The sequence below is a fragment of the Tauraco erythrolophus genome, chromosome 7 (genome assembly GCF_009769465.1).
Source record: "Tauraco erythrolophus isolate bTauEry1 chromosome 7, bTauEry1.pri, whole genome shotgun sequence".
NCBI lineage: Eukaryota > Metazoa > Chordata > Aves > Musophagiformes > Musophagidae > Tauraco > Tauraco erythrolophus.
In genome coordinates, this window is record NC_141471.1 from 22036222 (window position 1) to 22053779 (window position 17558).

Below are 17558 nucleotides of genomic sequence, written 5' to 3' on the forward strand. Positions count from 1 at the left end.
TTACAACCCAAAAAACCCCAGAAAGGTGCAATATAAGCATAAAGACAAGTATTCTTTCTTTCTAAATATTCTGGAGATTTTGGCTGGATGGATATCTGATAGGATCTTTTCCCTCAAAAATAACTTTGTAGACACTATTTTACTAGCAGCTTTTTGAACCATATTTTGTTGAACGTGCTTCATCAGAAAACTTTAAAATGTTTGTTAGTCTAGTGAAAAAAGGATTCCTTGTCTTGAGAATTTGAACAAGAATGACACTATTCTCATTTTCATCAGCATGTCCTGGGGGTGGGGTAAGAGCTGAAAGGAGAAAAAGAGATCAAATTCTAATTTTTAATTCCATCGTGTCACATTTAGGTGAAGTCTAAGCAAGCTAAAATTTACACAATTAAGGTAAAATCTGCCTGTCTGATTAAAAAATAATATTATATCCCTAGTATTCCATAACTTGCATGCAAATTGTTGTTGTCCCAGCTCCAAATAAAAAGAAAATACAGAAATGAATATGTTTAACTACGGAATTAACAAAGGCTTCAGATATCTTTTGCCGCCCCCTCCCCCCCCCCCCCCCAAAGATCTTATGAACTATAAATTGCTTTCTTGAGCCAGCCTGAAAAACAGGAAAGTTTTCATTTTCATTACTATTGCAGCACACATGTACTTCTGAAATGTCATCAGCAGAGATTTGAATGTTGCAGTCTAGCCTGCCTTTACAAAAGAATTTTACAGTTCACTGCTGTACATTTTTTGGGGAAATACTTGTACATTCTTCACAGTTGTAAGACAGAATATTCAAATAAAGATGGCCTTGAAAATTTACCGAAGTATTTGCTCCAGCTTTTGCATGCCAATACCAGCTGTGAGGACTTCATACTACCGGAACAAAATAGGTTATTAAAAAAGAAGGCTAGAGACTGAAGATGAAAAAGTTGTAAAAGAAGCTCAAATGTCAAAGGCAAGATTATTGTACTATGCTTTGATTCTCTGGATTTATGGGGAAAGCATATGCCTAATTCCTTCCTGTGTTCAGTCCTTGTTTCATGCACATTTAGAATGAAGTTACTTTGAAAGAGATATCTGCTTTCTGCTCAGTAAGTATAAAGTATTTTGTCAAATTGTGCTCTAAATTTTGACGAGGGTGCAGAAACCTATTAAAATACAGAAAATATATTGCTGCTGTTGTGCACTGGGGAGGGAACAGGTCATGCTGTCCATATTACACCTTGCATTAGCATCTATATTTGAAACGTATTCAAAGTATACTTGCTGAATGAGGAGCGATAGGTGGAGTGGGAATAAATTATGAGGGCTTTGAAACCAGAGCCAATAATTAACATTTTATGCAATAAGGAAAAGGGAGCAGAAACATGAAAAGAAGAACAATATGGTCAAAGCAATGATCAGAAGAATTCTCTCTGCAGTTGCTTTCTGAGGAAGATCAGCCTAAAAACCATGCAGTCATCCAAGCAAGGAGAGACAATGCTGCAGTAACTGGGATGCATGATGACAGCTTGGGAGAGAACTTTTGTTAGATGTGACAAGTAAGAACGCATCTTAAAATGAAAAATCAAGAAAGAATGTGCGAGGCACAAACGCAACCTGCCGGTAGGTATTAGGGGAAGTTCAGAGTGTAGAACTGTAGAGTAGCTCATGATGATTAAGGAAAAGGTTATCTAGAGGACTTTTTCACAAGCCTAAAATGCAAGTGATATTGACCTTGTGGGTATAGACTGCATAGATAAAGCTGATTAGATCTTCATCATCTTTTTCATATATACAATGGTTTTGCCATATAAAACATATACATAACAGAGAAATAAAATATCGTAAGGTCCATTGTTGGGGTCACATTATGACATCTATTAAAGTCTTTGACTTTACTGTATGACATTTTAATTACAATATAAATAAATACATAATTTTAGAAAACTAAGAAAGAGTAATTTGATAATTATCAACTTCTATATTATATTTTAAAACACAGTTGTTTTGTATATTCCTATCTTGAAATGTGATGCTAATAGCTCTGTAGCAGTATGTAGCAGTAGGTCAGAATAAAGCATCAGGTATATGAACGACTTCTGTTTTAACAGTGACTCATATCTTGCTGCAAAGTATTCTAAAAACAAATTATTAGAAAGATAGCTGTAGAAGGACCCTATCTGTGTGTATGTATGTATATATATAGTTTTTAGCTTTCCTCTATTATCTTATGATCCATCAGAAAAAAATTCTCAGCTACTTACATTAAGTAAAACATTCTCAGTTTGCAGCTTTTTACTGATCTTATTACAAAAACCATACTGACAATCGTTACTGATAGCATAAAGGAAGCCCTGACACATGGAGAAAAATTTGATATCTATTAAAACACTAGAACTATGATAATGAATAGACTCAAATAATGTACAGCCTCAAAATGTATTCTGCCAAATCGCCTCACTTTCACTTCTAGAAGCAAAAGTGATAGGAAGATAATCTCTGTGGATTTCTATGACTATGTAAACACAATATTTTACACACAGTAAAATATTAAAGAAGTTTTAAGAGATTTTTCTTCCATTTACCTAAGTCCCAAACAAATTGCACGTTAATAAAGAATTAATTTACAGAAGGGATAGAGGAAAGAAAAGCAAATAAAAGCTTTTTTCCACCTATTGAAGGCTATTAATAATGGATGGTTAAAAAACTCTTGCTGGCTTATTTTTAACTTCTTTGTTTTTTAAGATAGACTACAATACAAATCAAATCATGCAATTTAATTCACCTGATAAAAATCAGTAGTTTGCAAAAGAGTACCTGAAATCTGAAAATAAAGTTATGAGAAGAAAAATAACTATTTATAAACTAGAATTCTGCTCTGTGAAAAACAAGCATCAGGATATTCAGCAATATGTAGCACTGCTTAAAAAATGTTTTGTTCGGCTCCTAGTCACTTAAAGCTGCGCTGTCAGTAGCTCGTGATACTCAAGCATGCAAGGACTGCCTAATACAGGCTCCATTTAACTGCAGGTAGTCATCTTGTTGTTAGCTTCATTTTACAACTCTAAGCAAATTTTTTTTTATTTGCACAACTTTTGCCACCAAACTCAGTTGAACAGGCATTTCATTGGTGGGAATAGTTGGCAAGTCTAAATGGCAAAAGGATTAAAGTACAAAATTCAAAATTTCGAAGTTGAAACAAGGTAACTATGAAGCCATAAAAATAATTTTCTAATATACTAAGTGAATGACCCAGAGGTTAAACACATTTAATGTTAGAATTTAGACAATCGTTACTGTATAATCTCATCTAGTGCTTACATTAAAGAAGCCATGGTCACATATCATTGGCTCCAATACTGTTTTCTTTTCTTTTCCAACAAAGACACTTGTCAAGGATTAGCCTAAGTGCAGTACATGTGACACAGTTGATACCTGAAATCCATCCAAGAATTTTGTACAGCTTCCAAGGTGCTCTAAGTACCTACAGAACTACAGATAAAACTAGAGAAGCCAGTTCAGCCTCATTGACAATCCTTTCTCACTGACCACAGAGAGAATCGCAACAGTTTTGGCTTCCATGTGGCTGCATAGAGGGTTTTAAGGCATGTTTTAGTTCAGTGTAGCTAGGAAACCATACGACAATTTGTCATCTAGTTTGCTAATACAAAATCACACATACTGCAAATAAACAAAGACTAAGATAAAATATCATACGTCCTGGCCAATTAGTTTTCTCACCCAGAGGGAAATAATTTCTTTAACTCCAAACCTTTCTTACCTCCACTATCCAAAACTAAGCAAAATCTCTACCTCCTGCAGTTTTATTATGAAGCCTAGCTTGGTGACTGATAATTTATTCCTGCAGTGAGTCGGGTGTCAAGATCCATACTATAACTCTTGCATGAACTGCATTAACTTGACAGACTTTAAAGGATATTTTGAAGTTCGCATAGATCTTACAATACAACATATATTTTAAAGGAAAAATACTTCTTTACCTTGAAAATGCGACTTGCAAACCCCATGCAGACAAAATTATTTTAACTTAAATGTACATGTACTTTTTCCCTAAAGGACATACAAAAGCCTGTGTGGGAGCAGCACATAGACACTGCTTTCCTCTTAGTGATGCAGACTAGTAGCTGATTAGAGCAATAGTGAACATGAAAAGATCCTTCCAAGCGTTGAGTAAAATCCTCTATGTTTGGATGTGTATTAAAATTCAAATGCACAGAGCTTTCGAGATCAGTCAGCACTGGAAAAGCTGGCAAGAAAACTCAAAATCTCTTAATTTAGTAGAATTTGCTGCTTTTAGGCAATCCCTTAGCCACCTAGCAATGTCATAGTGTATAATTCTTGGAGACTTAGATCCACACTGGCTGAACAAGAGGGAAAATTGCAAATGTGCAAGATAGCGTGAGGACATTGTGACACCAGGGTGACTAGCGGGTCAGACTGGTAGGCCACATATCAGGATGTAGTCAGTACAGAGTAGAAGATGTATGTCTTTCCTATGCAACTTATGCAATAACACAGATTCACGAATACAAATCTCCACCATCCATCCCCATCTTTCCTGCCATCCTTAGCACAGGCCTATCTACATCACAATCTTCTTCACTGTAGGAAAAATTCAAGACTCTTCTCAACAGGCTTGATGGTGTATGTATTTTCCAAAAGTCTCCCTTACAACTTTTATGATACATTGAGTACGTATTGTGCTTAACCAGTAGCCTTCAGATATCTCCTACAGAGAGGGCTCTAGTGGTAAGTTGATTCTAGGCAATGAAGTTTTTATATGTAAACATGCAGATGTAATCTTAGAGTATGACAATACTGTTTTTCACACCAAGTACTGTCTCTTTCATTTCATAGATTCATAGATTCATAGATTTCTAGGTTGGAAAAGACCTTAGAGATCATCGAGTCCAACCATCCCTAATCCCCATTAAACCATATCCTCAAGTAGATCATCCACCCTATTCTTAAACACATCCAGGGATGGGGACTCAACCACCTCCCTGGGCAGCCTATTCCAGTGGCTGACAACCCTTTCAGAGAAGAAATACTTCCTAACATCCAACCTGAATCTCCCCTGACTAAGCTTATGCCCATTTCCTCTTGTTCTATCACCCGTCACTAATGTAAAGAGCCCTTCCCCTACCTCCCCACCATCTTTTCTCAAGTATTTATAGGCCGTAATCAGGTCTCCCCTCAGCCTCCTCTTCTCCAGGCTAAACAGCCCCAACTCCCTCAGCCTCTCTTCATAAGTTTTATTTTCCAGCCCCTTGACCAGTTTAGTCGCCCTTCTTTGGACTCGCTCCAGGAGCTCAATATCTCTCTTAAAGCGAGGGGCCCAAAACTGGACACAATATTCCAGGTGCGGCCTCACCAGTGCCGAGTACAGGGGCAGGATCACTTCCCTGTTCCTGCTGGTCACACTATTCTTGATACACGCCAGTATCCCATTGGCCTTTTTGGCCACCTGGGCACACTGCTGGCTCATATCAAGCCGGTAGTCAACCAACACCCCCAGGTCCTTCTCCGCCAGGCAGCTCTCCAGCCACTCTTCCCCGAGCCTATAGCGATGCTTGGGGTTTTTATACCCCAAGTGAAGGACTCTGCACTTGGCCTTATTAAAGCTCATGCCATTGGCCTCGGCCCAATGATCCAGTCTGTTCAAATCCCTCTGAAGGGCCTCCCTACCCTCGAGCAGATCGACACAGCCTCCCAGCTTGGTGTCGTCCGCAAATTTACTGAGGGTACATTCAATTCCCTCATCCAGGTCATTGATAAAGATGTTAAACAGAACTGGACCCAGCACTGAGCCCTGGGGAACCCCACTGGTGACCGGCCTCCAGCCGGATTTAGCCCAATTTACCACCACTCTTTGGGCCCGGCCATCCAGCCAGTTTTTAACCCAAAGGAGGGTGTGCCTATCCAAGCCAGCAGTTATCAGTTTCTCAATCAGAACACTATGAGAAACTGTATCAAAGGCTTTACTGAGGTCTAGGAAAACTACATCCACAGCCCTTCCCTCGTCAACTAGGCGGGTCACCCTGTCATAGAAGGTGATCAGGTTTGATTGGCAAGACCTGCCTTTCATAAACCCATGTTGACTGGGCCTGATCACCCAGTTAACCTGTATGTGCTCATTAATAGCACTCAAGATAACCTGTTCCATGACTTTGCCCGTCACCGAGGTCAAACTGACAGGCCTGTAGTTCCCCGGATCCTCCTTCCGCCCTTTTTTGTAAATGGGGGTAACATCCGCCAGCCTCCAGTCCAGCGGAACTTCCCCAGTGAGCCAAGACTGTCCAAAGATAATGGACAGGGGTTTGGCAATGACATCCGCCAGCTCTCTCAGGACTCTCGGGTGGATACCGTCAGGCCCCATAGACTTGTGGGCATCCAGCCGGAGGAGCAGTTCCTTGACCCGTTCCTCTGGGATCACAGGAGCTTCGATTTGCTCTCCCTCCCTGCTCTCAGACACCGAAGGCCAGCTCACCTGGGAACTACTAACCTTATTATTAAAGACTGAGGCAAAGAAGGCATTAAGGACCTCAGCCTTGTCCTCATCCCTAGTGACTAACGCACCCCCTGAGTCCAGTAGGGGCTGGAGGTGATCTTTAGCCCTCCTTTTGTTATTAATATATTTATAGAAAGACTTTTTGTTGTCCCTTACGGAGCTGGCTAGTCTAAGTTCCAATTGGGCTTTTGCCCCCCTGATTATCTCCCTACATGTCCTAACTTCCTCCCTGTATTGATTCCTGGATGCCTGCCCATTCTTCCAAGACTTATAGACATCCCTTTTTCTTTTGAGATGTTCCCAAATCTCCTTTGTCATCCAAGCTGGTTTTCTACCCCGGCGGCTCGACTTCCGGCACACAGGGACAGCTCGCTCCTGTGCCTCCAGAATTTCCTTTTTGAATAGTGACCAACCCTCCTGCGCCCCCTTACCCTTGAGAGCTATCTCCCATTGGACTTTGTTAATCAGACTTCTAAACAGCCCAAAGTCAGCTCTCCCAAAGTCCAGCTTGGCCGTTTTAGTGTTCCCCCTTCTAACTTCCCCTAGAATTGAGAATTCTATTATCTCGTCGTCACTATGCCCCAGGCGTCCTCCAACCTTCACATCTCCCACAAGACCTTCTCTGTTCACAAACAGCAGGTCTAGGGGAGCACCTTCTCTAGTCGGTTCACTGACCAGTTGTGATAGGAAGTTGTCCTCCACACTCTGCAGAAACCGCCTAGACTGTTTCCTGACTGCCATGTTATACTTCCAACAAACATCAGGTAGGTTAAAGTCACCCATAAGGACAAGGGCTAGTGAGCGCGAGACTTCCCCCAGTTGTTTAAAGAATAGCTCATCAGTTTCACTGTCCTGACAGGGTGGCCTGTAGCAGATTCCCACTACAATATCCGCCTTCATAGGCCCCCCTTTGATTTTCACCCACAGACATTCTACTAGGTCATCCCCAACATTTAACTCTAAACAGTTTAGACCTTCCCTTACATACAGGGCAACCCCACCACCCCTTCTACCTCTCCTATCCCTCCTGAAGAGTTTGTAGCCATCCATGGTAGCACTCCAGTTATATGAGTCATCCCACCATGTTTCAGTGATGGCAACTATATCATAGTTTCCCTGGATAACAAGAGCTTCCAGTTCCTCTTGTTTATTGCCCATACTGCGTGCGTTCGCATAGAAGCACGTAAGTTGGGCTTTCGACCCCACTGCACCCCTAGGGGGGGAAGTTTTATTACCTGAGCTGTTATTTTTGGGATTCTCTTTTACCTCTGAGCAACTTGTGTGTTGCTCCTGACTACACATGTCACCCCCTACTATCACTGAGGCAGCAGGCTGAAGGCACCTGCCTACACTCCCTTCATCAGACAATGGAGGGCCGTCCTCGGTTGTTAATCCTCTAAGTCTGACAATACCCCCCACCCCCTTCACATCTAGTTTAAAGCCCTGTTGATGATCCCAGCTAGTTCTGTAGCGAGCAGCCTTTTCCCCCGTGGAGACAAACCTGCCCCATCCCTAGATAGAAGATCTGGCATTAAGGTCAGCCCGTGGTAAAAGAAGCCTAGGTTGTTTTCCTCACACCACTTTTGTAGCCAATTATTTAAATCCTCAATCTTTGTTTTCCATCCCGTGTCATGTCCCAGAGTCGGTATGACAGAAGAGAATATTACTTGGGCCCCCGATCCCTTCAACATTCTTCCCAAAACCCTGAGATCTTTCTTAATAGTCCGGATGTTTCTTTTCCTAATGTCATCCATACCAACTTGGAAAATAAGAAGAGGGTAGTAATCGGTGGGCCTGACTATAGATGGGAGTTTTTTTTATCACGTCCCTAATTGTTGTCCCAGGAAGGGAGCAGACCTCCCTATGTAAAGGGTCAGGTCTACAAATCTGGCCCTCCACATTTAAATCCAGGAAGACTGAGTCTGAGATAAGATTGTTACTCAAGCTAAGTAAACAATCTGAACCTGTACGGTGTTAATTACTGTTTGATTTCATATAATTTAAAAGATATAGAGTAATTTATGTGCCTATAAATAGATACATCCAGAGATGTTTTTAAATTTCTGTGGACAAAAGACAGCCAAATGAATGTGAAGGAGAGGGGGGCTTTAGCACAAAAATCATTGCAACCCTTGTGTTTAGACGTCCTTCATTGGTATGTAATTCAATTGTTCCTAGTTTTTGTCTCTTGAAAAGTATTTATTATTTTACGCTATTCTTTCCTGTTTGAACAAAACAGAACAAAAAATGTTGTGATTTAAAGCTTTTCATCTATGTTTCCTACTATTCAGCATCTGGAGTTCGTAGGAGTAACCCTCCAGGGAACCCTCCACACTTTGGCAAATGTCCAATATCCGACATTAATTAACATTCTCACATATAAAAATCTCTCATATTTTCACTCAACAAGCATCCTCTCTTACAAATACACCTCCCAGATCCAAAGTTTGTCCCTATTGTAGACAAACCTATCTCCTGAATTTTAAATGTATTAATGCTTATAGTTCTGGGGTATAAGTCATTCTGAAGGTAAAGGTGCACTGCACTTAGTAGTAATAAAAATCTCACCATGGTTTCCTACACCTTGTAGTTACCTCATTCACTTTGACTCTTTTTAAAAGTGAATTGAAAATTGAGATAGACATATATTTGTCAGAGAGGTTAAATACTTGTAACATCTTAAGCGCTACTGATACTAAATTTTGTAGGGAAAGGAAACTCCACTGAGGAGAAAATTTTTCCTATATGCATTCTTATATGCCCAAGTAATTTTCACTGTATCTGCTAAATTTTAATTATTTGCTCGTATCCTTCTCAATAAGATTATAGCATCTTCATATTAAAACATGAATTATTTTCATCAGACTCTAAATGTAATTCTCACTCTGATCTTCAGAGTTGCAGTGAGGTTGAAAATGTACTAAATTCACTTTTTAAAAGGAAACATGCAGATACTTTTATTCCCAAAGTTAAGTGTTAGCTCCTCCCAACTCCAAAATCTTGCAAGAAAAGGTTGTACATAATGTTCATCAGGCTTTTTGATTCAAAATTGTCCCAGAAATTCCTTGCTGATTTTCTATACAGGTAAAAACCTCCCCACTCAGGAAACATATCATGAAGAGATGATTTGAAAATATCTAAGTCACAGCTTGTTTTCCAGCATGACCAATGAGCTACATCTAAGCTATGTTCTTCCATTATGAGCAGTATCCATTGGTCATTCAAGAGAGACTTTTTCCATTTGTCAGAGTACTATTTCACCTCAGGAAGTCAGAGAAAGACTAAAAGCTTCTTTGCTCATTTCCAGTTTTACAGATATTTCAAGCTTTAGTCTTCAATACAAAAAAAAAGGCCAAACCCCAAGAGTTAAGTGAGAAAGTCTGATTTACATTTGAATCAAGTGCTAGAGATTTCTCAAACACTTGATCAGAAACACTTGTGAAACCAAGCTTTGGGTCTGTTCAGTTGTATTTGTTCAATTAAGTAAAACATCTGGCTTTCAATTATGTGCAAACTTTAAGTTACATAGAGACAACCTTGTTCTAGTTTTAGAATAAATAAACGGAAAAAGACAGATTTCTTCTGAAATCATTGAATTCAACAATCAACTGATTCAGACCACTCACAAGTGAACTTCACAGGATGTTGCTGCCTTGCTGCACATGGTGGCAAACTGCCCTATATATTTGATTAAGTTTGATCAAGATAAATGTTTGAATTTTTTTCATCATTTCTAGGAGCTGCAAATTGTGTGAAGCAGCTGGTTTCAGTGTGATAAGGAGCTGACCTCAGGATTATACTTGTATCTGCAAGAGGAGGAAAAGAGTACAGGTCAAAGTAACCTACTTTTAAATAGAAAAAGATAGCCAATGTATCCATTTGTAAGGAAATGATTGATAATTTTCTCAATGGAAAGGTTCTCACTAGGTAAACTGGTTTGGCCAAATGTATTACTTTGAAGTCACTTGGTACAAGTGGAGAAAATTAAAAAAAAAAAAATGGTTAGACAAATTTGGCATATTTCTTTCCTTATAGAGGATCAGTATTTTCTGAATTCTTATATATGAAGAATTTAATGAATTTTACAATTTTTTTTCAGCTTATTTGTGTTGTGAAATGTTTACTGAAAGCCCTGTGAGTAGATGATCAGCATTAAAATCTAAAGCTGTTTCATTCCAACTCTAACAAAATAGACCAAATGCATAAGATTTCTGAATCTATGTTTCTGTCACATTGCACATTGAACCATAATCCCCAGTGTTTGGGGCTGCAGGAGAAACAAACAAAAATGCATGCAAGTCGTATGAAATTGTACCATGACCTGAAGGGAAATCAGTACTTTGGTTCTCCACAACAGCAGGTTTCTGGCATGCATCATCATTTGGATATCCTGAAGATAGATAAGGAGTCAGTATCTCAGTGGACTAAATGCCACAGCCAGATTGAGTGGAAAACGAAATACCTCAATATAGAGATCCAGACTGTTGAACGAAATATGCAGTTTGGATAGAGAATTAATAACATAGGTCTAGGGCTGGTACAGGGAACAAGAAAAGACAATGTATAAATTTCAGAAATATTTTACGCCCTAAAGGAAGGACATTATACCTACATTATGTATATGATGATTCTTGTATGCTAATTCTCAGGGGAAAAGAATGAAAAACATTAATTGAGAATAATTGAACGTATAAAATGCCACAAACCTCCAGGTGAGCTCCACTGACCATTTCATAATACTGCCAAAAGCAAACACAAGAGGTGCAAGCATGACAAATTTATTTTTACATTAACCCTTGAGAAAAAATAAAACCACTATTCAATTGGTTTACAAAAAAGAAGTCTATCATCCGCAAGCATGCATAAATTTTCTTGGAAATGAGTTCTGTCTGGGTTGCTATACTTGTGTTTATGTAGCGCTGTGTCATGGGTTAGGCCGCTCTGGCAATCAAACCCTACTCAGTCGCTCACTCACCCTCCCCCACCTCCAGGGATGAGGGAGAGAATTGAAGAAGAAATAGAAAAGAGACTCGTGGGTTGAGATAAGAACAATTTACTACTACTGCTACCAATATATATATGTACGGATACATACAAGAATAAATATATACAAACGAGTGATGTACGGTGTAACTGCTCACCACCCCTTGACCGAGGCCCGTCACGTCCCGAACTAATGATCCTGAAACAGATAAATCCTGATACTGCAATCCCGGATGAACGGAAGGCCCAAAATAGAAAGCGAGAGAGAGGGAAAGCACTGTGAGAGTCCGAAAGTGAGAGTCCCGGAAGGGCAAAAAGCCCTTCTTTCCGCTGACCCTCACTTTTATACTGGGCATGATGCTGCATGATATGGAATACTAATTGGCCAGTTTGGCCCTCAATCTTAAGTCCAAGTACAAATCACAGGGGAATCGTGGCCCCCTTGTCCGGCTATGCTCCCCCTTATCCTGTTGTGCTCCTGCACACTGGCAAGAACATGGCAAGCTGAAAAGTCCTTGAGATCTCAGTGTCAACTATAAACATCAGCTTGCTATCCACATTCTTCTCAGAGCGAGCCTCTGAGTAAAACCAAAACACGGAGCTCTTCTAGCTGCTAAAAAGAAGAGCGACTCTGTCCCAGCTAACACCAGGACACTCTGATTACCGCTTTTTTATAAAATGGAATCACAATGCTGCTGAAGAGTTCAATTTCCTCTGATGCTTAGTGTTTTCTTACCTCATACATATTCTTAATGACATCATGTTTGCCTTTTTTTGAAGAGGCTATGATGCTAGAAACATGAAGAGCCAAAAAGTGACAGTATTATTATATCAGGAACAGGCACCTTGATTTCATAAAACTTTCCTGAATAAGAAAGAGTAAGAGTAAAAAGAAAACAATATATGAAATAGAAACTTCAGGAAAGAGTTTTCTGTAAGCAAATATTTAAAGGCGCATTTCTGTCGATATACTGTATATTCCCAGTCTCAGTTTTACCCAATTCAGGAAACCAGAATTAATTTTTTTATTTGCCTCAGCATCACCTTTTAGATGACATTTAGGTAATGGAAAGATATGGAAGAAACTTCTCTACGCTAGCTATGTACGTTTGTATATATGTCTACATATAAGAACATGTCTTTGTCTTAATTTCCCAGAAGCTAAATCTTAGCATAACATTCCTTTTCAATGTCTTATCTTTTTGACTACTCATCATGGTCTTGCTTTTTTTTATACATGGTTACACCCTTGTTCCATTCCTCCTCCATCTACAATTGTTTTCACATGACTACCACTTCCTTGGGTAGTTATATAGGCTCTATATAGCTTTATAAACTTATCTGTGTCACACTTGTTCAGTAAATGTAAAAGAAAATTCTTAGGAAGAAAGTGAAATCACTACCAATTTGCTTTGCTTCAACGGCTAATATTCTGCAGTGATTCAGCAGCTGATACATCACCAATCCTCCCTGTAACTGAGGTGGGAATCTCTGAGAGCAGCAGGACAAAGATCTGAAATGGAAACTGCTGTCTTCTCTCATTGTAAACACGCTTTACTCATGAATTGGTTGTGTCTATCTTGTCAGTTTCTAGGCTTTGTATTTCCATTAAATTACAGGCTAGATGTTTCAAAACATTTTATTTTCTAAGGTGGGAATATTATTATCACTCCATTTTCATGACATACTGTATGATATTAGAACAATTCCCTCACTTTTAAAGATGACTGCCACCATCATTCCTCAAAAATCGAATAAAACGGTACATGTAAGAGTACATCAAAGCCAAATACATATAGGAAAAGCCCCTACATTCCTTACTGGAAGACATTGCCCAGAGAAGATGTGGAATTTCTGTCCTTTGGCGTATATAATACTTGACTGGAAAAGGTAGTGAAGAAGTCTACTGTGGCATTATTTAAATTTGCATGTCACCTGGTAGAGTTTCTCCACATAACTTTTACCAGAAGTTATTATACTGAAGACAAAATCAGATTGTGAGAAAATGTGTTTGTTTGTTTGTGTTTGTTTGTTTTGCCTTTTTTTTTCTTTTTGTGGAATATTGTTTGTTATTGTACCGCTGGGGTTAAAATGCTTTATTTGCACATTAAAACAGACAATTGTGGTTATAATAATGAGCTTATTTTAAAATGCGAAGAAGAGAAGTAAAAAATAGAGGACAAAACAGCCTGTGGTTTTTCTAAGTAGAGTAAGTAAAAATCCCCGCCTCTGAATGAATTATTACCCTGTAAAATCAATTATTTTCTAAAACGTAAAAGGGAAGGTAATCTTTTTCACTTTTATCACATAAAGCAAGCAAACAAAATAATTCAGTGTCCATACTTTGGACCAAATCAGCATTTAGATACACAACTGCAAGATAACCTTAATTAATTATCTATATATAATGACTCCTTGAATTCTAATCTCCACAGCTCAGTTAACTAGATGGTACATATTCAATGTAATTTAAAAACTGTTTAACGAAGATGTATTTCTAATTTATAACATGATTGTTTAATTACAGGCCAGTGAATGTGATTACATTTTCTGCTTAAGGATAGAGCCTTCTTACAGCTGAGACATTAATAAAGCACTCATTATATTCCCTAGTATTAGTCAGTGCAACTAGTTTGAAATTTGATATATTGCATAGAAAGTGTTTGTATAAATAAAAGGAAATACAAGCACTGTATTATGTTTATTATATGTGAGGTTTAGTACATTTTAAATGTGAATGTATAGCATTAATCTTGTCTAGCTGATATGAGAGTTAAAATTATGTATTATCAGTCTGGTAAAATATTTGTTTCTGTTCTTAGGGTTCTTTTTCAGCACTAGTACAGTCTTTAAAGCCTCATCCTTCCACTTCAGTGTGTTACAAACACACTTTTCCTAGCTTGTTGTTCTCATCAATATTCCTTTTTATGTTGCCAGACGTCTGTGGTCCCACTTTAAAAAAATAAAACAAACACAAAAAAACACTGGACAAACAATTGGGGGAAGTATACATATAATCAAAGGAATAATTTTGAAATCAGACTATTGAAATTACAAAAATACTAGCCATTGCTGCTCAAATTATCATGATTTACATGTGTGGCAACAGTAGCTGATTGCCGTCACCAACCACTTGGCTGCACATCCACTACAGAAGGGAACTTGATCAGGAGAAACAGGAGTAATATTTTGTGAAATGAGAGTGGTCGTACCATTTTGGACTAAAGCTCCATCTAGTCTGGCAGCCAAAGAGGGTACCCAAGATAAACGTATTTGATAAGTGCCTCAAGTACTCTCCTGACCAAACAGGAGAATGAAATGCAAAGTCAAATATCAGTCAGGATCAGGAGAGTCATCAAGCTGTGTTTCATTCAAGTAGGAAGCTAACCATCACCTGCAAAGCACCGTTGCTCTGTGTTTACTCACAAACTCTGGCTGGGAACATCCACCATCATATCAATAGTCACATTCTCAAATACTGTGGCTTCTCACTGATGTCACTACAGTCATTATGCACCAGCCAAGACAAGCAGTTTTAAGTAGTGTGAACGGAAATGACAGTAACCTTATATACCAACCTCGTTACCCGCTCCAACAAATACCAAAACTTTATCTGGACTTGCATCCACTGTTATCTTTTCCACCTGTGCTGCAGATTTCTCTTCATAGAGGGATGTCAGAGCTCACCTTCCACGTTCTACTGATCCCTTTTAGTTATATACTACTGAAAGAAAGTCAGGTTCATGTCCTCAGTACTCACTTTATATATCTAAGCAACAATAGTGCACATATATAAAATGTACAATATCAAAGAAACTCGAGAAGTTTTAAATGTATAAAACCTACTATCAGCTTTCAGTCTCTTCAGATAGTTGATTTCTTTTGCCTAAGTGGCTACTGCAAATTCACTCTGTTCCCATGATGACATATTAAACTATTTGGAGGAGTCTATACAGTTAATTACTTTGACCCCATTGCATTAAAACCACAGAAAAAATCACTTCTTATCACCAACAAAAATATTTTCCAGAGACTGGATTTTTTCCATCAACATACCTCAAACTAATTCGTATTTTTATAGAAAGGTGATGGAACTTTGAATCAAATGAAACTTTGAGACCTGTCCAGACTTTTTGTTGTTGTTGTTGTTAAACCAACATTGCCAGAGAGGCCAAAGAGACTTTTAAACTCCAGACTCAGGTTTTGTTTTAGAGAAACTAGAACACAAGCATCTCAAGGGGAGGAAGATAGCTATCCATTGCGTAAGAAAAAATAGCCATAAAAGGACACAGGTTGCCCAGAGAAGTTGTAGATGCCCCATCCCTGGAGGTGTTCAAGACCAGGTTGGATGAGGCTTTGGGTAACCTGGTGTATAGTGGAGGTTTTCCCTGCCCAGGGCAGGGGGATTGGAACTAGATGATCTTTGAGGTCCCTTCCAACCCAAACCGTTCTATGATTCTATGATTCTATGATTCTATGATTCTATGATTCTATGATTCTATGATTCTATTATAAGTTGTCCACTGTGTCACTGAAGAGTATTAGTCAAACTCAGTGACTTTTAGGATCACTCATCTCCACGTAATTGTCTCTGGGTATCTAGGAAGACTCCTCCTCTGCCACTTCTGTGACAGAGCAGTATCCCTTCTCTGCTCTTTTCAGGGGTTTCCTTGCTGTCCCACAGGCTTCCTGCATTCTTATGCACTCTGCTCTTTCTCCTGACCTACCCTGGAGTCTAGAAGAGAAATTGCTCTGAAGAGAAGAAGGTATCTTCACCTAAATCTATAATCCTTTTTTTTTCCGGGAAATTTAAGGTAAGAACTGAGAACAAACAGGTTAAAAAATAGTGTCTTTTCCACATTAATTTCTAGGGGTTTCATTTTTTTTTCCTAGGCAATGGAAAGTGAGATACTTCTATATTTATTGTCATTTAAGGTACATTTTTAGTCTTTTCTTTCTTTTCATCATGTTGACATGTCGGATTTTCAAATATGTAGAAGCTTATCATAGAAATGTTGTTATATATATATGAGTAATTCCTTCAAACTATTATAAAGCCTTGAATGGTACTGAAAGCAGACTGTTGAATTGGCTATTCCTTTTCTTCTCCATTGTTATTCTCCAGTCACATCCCTTACCAGTAGAGTTTTCAGAAAGACTTCCACTACGGCAATACGCACTTCTTTTCTATTATTCTTAGAGATGACTTATTTCCCCAACAGACACATACAGCTCTTGGAGTTACGTTAGCCCATCAGTTAGGTGATTTTCATTTCCATGCTGTTGCTCCAATTACCCGCGCGCTGCATTAGAATTCAATATCATATTCCTCACTGAATGCTGAGGGAACGAATTCTATTTACTATTTTAGTATTCCAACTGTCTTTTATTTCTGTGGATAAAGAACACTTGCTAATTTGGTTTCCTTTCATTTGCAACTCGTAACGTAAGTTTTTATAATTCTCTTGTTATCTTTAAAATCTCAATTAGTCCCCAAGTGCCTTGTCCATACAAGCAATTTTCTTGTTGATCAATATTTTAATCTACCAGTTGTAAACTCCCTGGCTATTCCCAACCCCCTTATTTTCTGCTGGCTATCCATTCCATTTAATCTACAAACTTCCCCTATGTTTTTTGTCCCCTTTCTGTCTTTCTGTGTCCCAAGAAGTTTTGAAATGGCCGGCTTAATGAAATTCCAAACTTCTTGCAGAGACTATTCTCTATTCTACGATAGAGGAGATTCTTTGGGAAATCTGCAGGTAATTAAGTGTTTTCTGAGAGTGAAATCAAAGTACACTATATGAAAGTGCCTATGTTTTCTGAGCATTTTATCACATTTCTTCAACCAGTATAGGATGAACCTGTCTTGAAAGATACAAATTCTGCAATAACTGAAACTTTGTCAGCAGGCTTATTAATGTGAGTTTCCTAGACACTACGAGACAAACCTTAACGTCTGGTCTTGACTAAGATAGATACTCTGATAAAACAGTCACTTTAGTAATTTGGCAAAATCTTTGGCAAGATCCATTGAAGCACATGAAGGACAAAAGTGTGATAA

General features: G+C 38.6%; 1 protein-coding gene across 1 annotated transcript in view; it reads right to left on the reverse strand.

The window, feature by feature from the left end:
* The window catches only part of MALRD1 (MAM and LDL receptor class A domain containing 1), a 272026-nt gene that overhangs the window by 33398 nt on the left and 221070 nt on the right, over positions 1-17558 (reverse strand). The gene's annotated exons all lie outside the window — the stretch shown is intronic.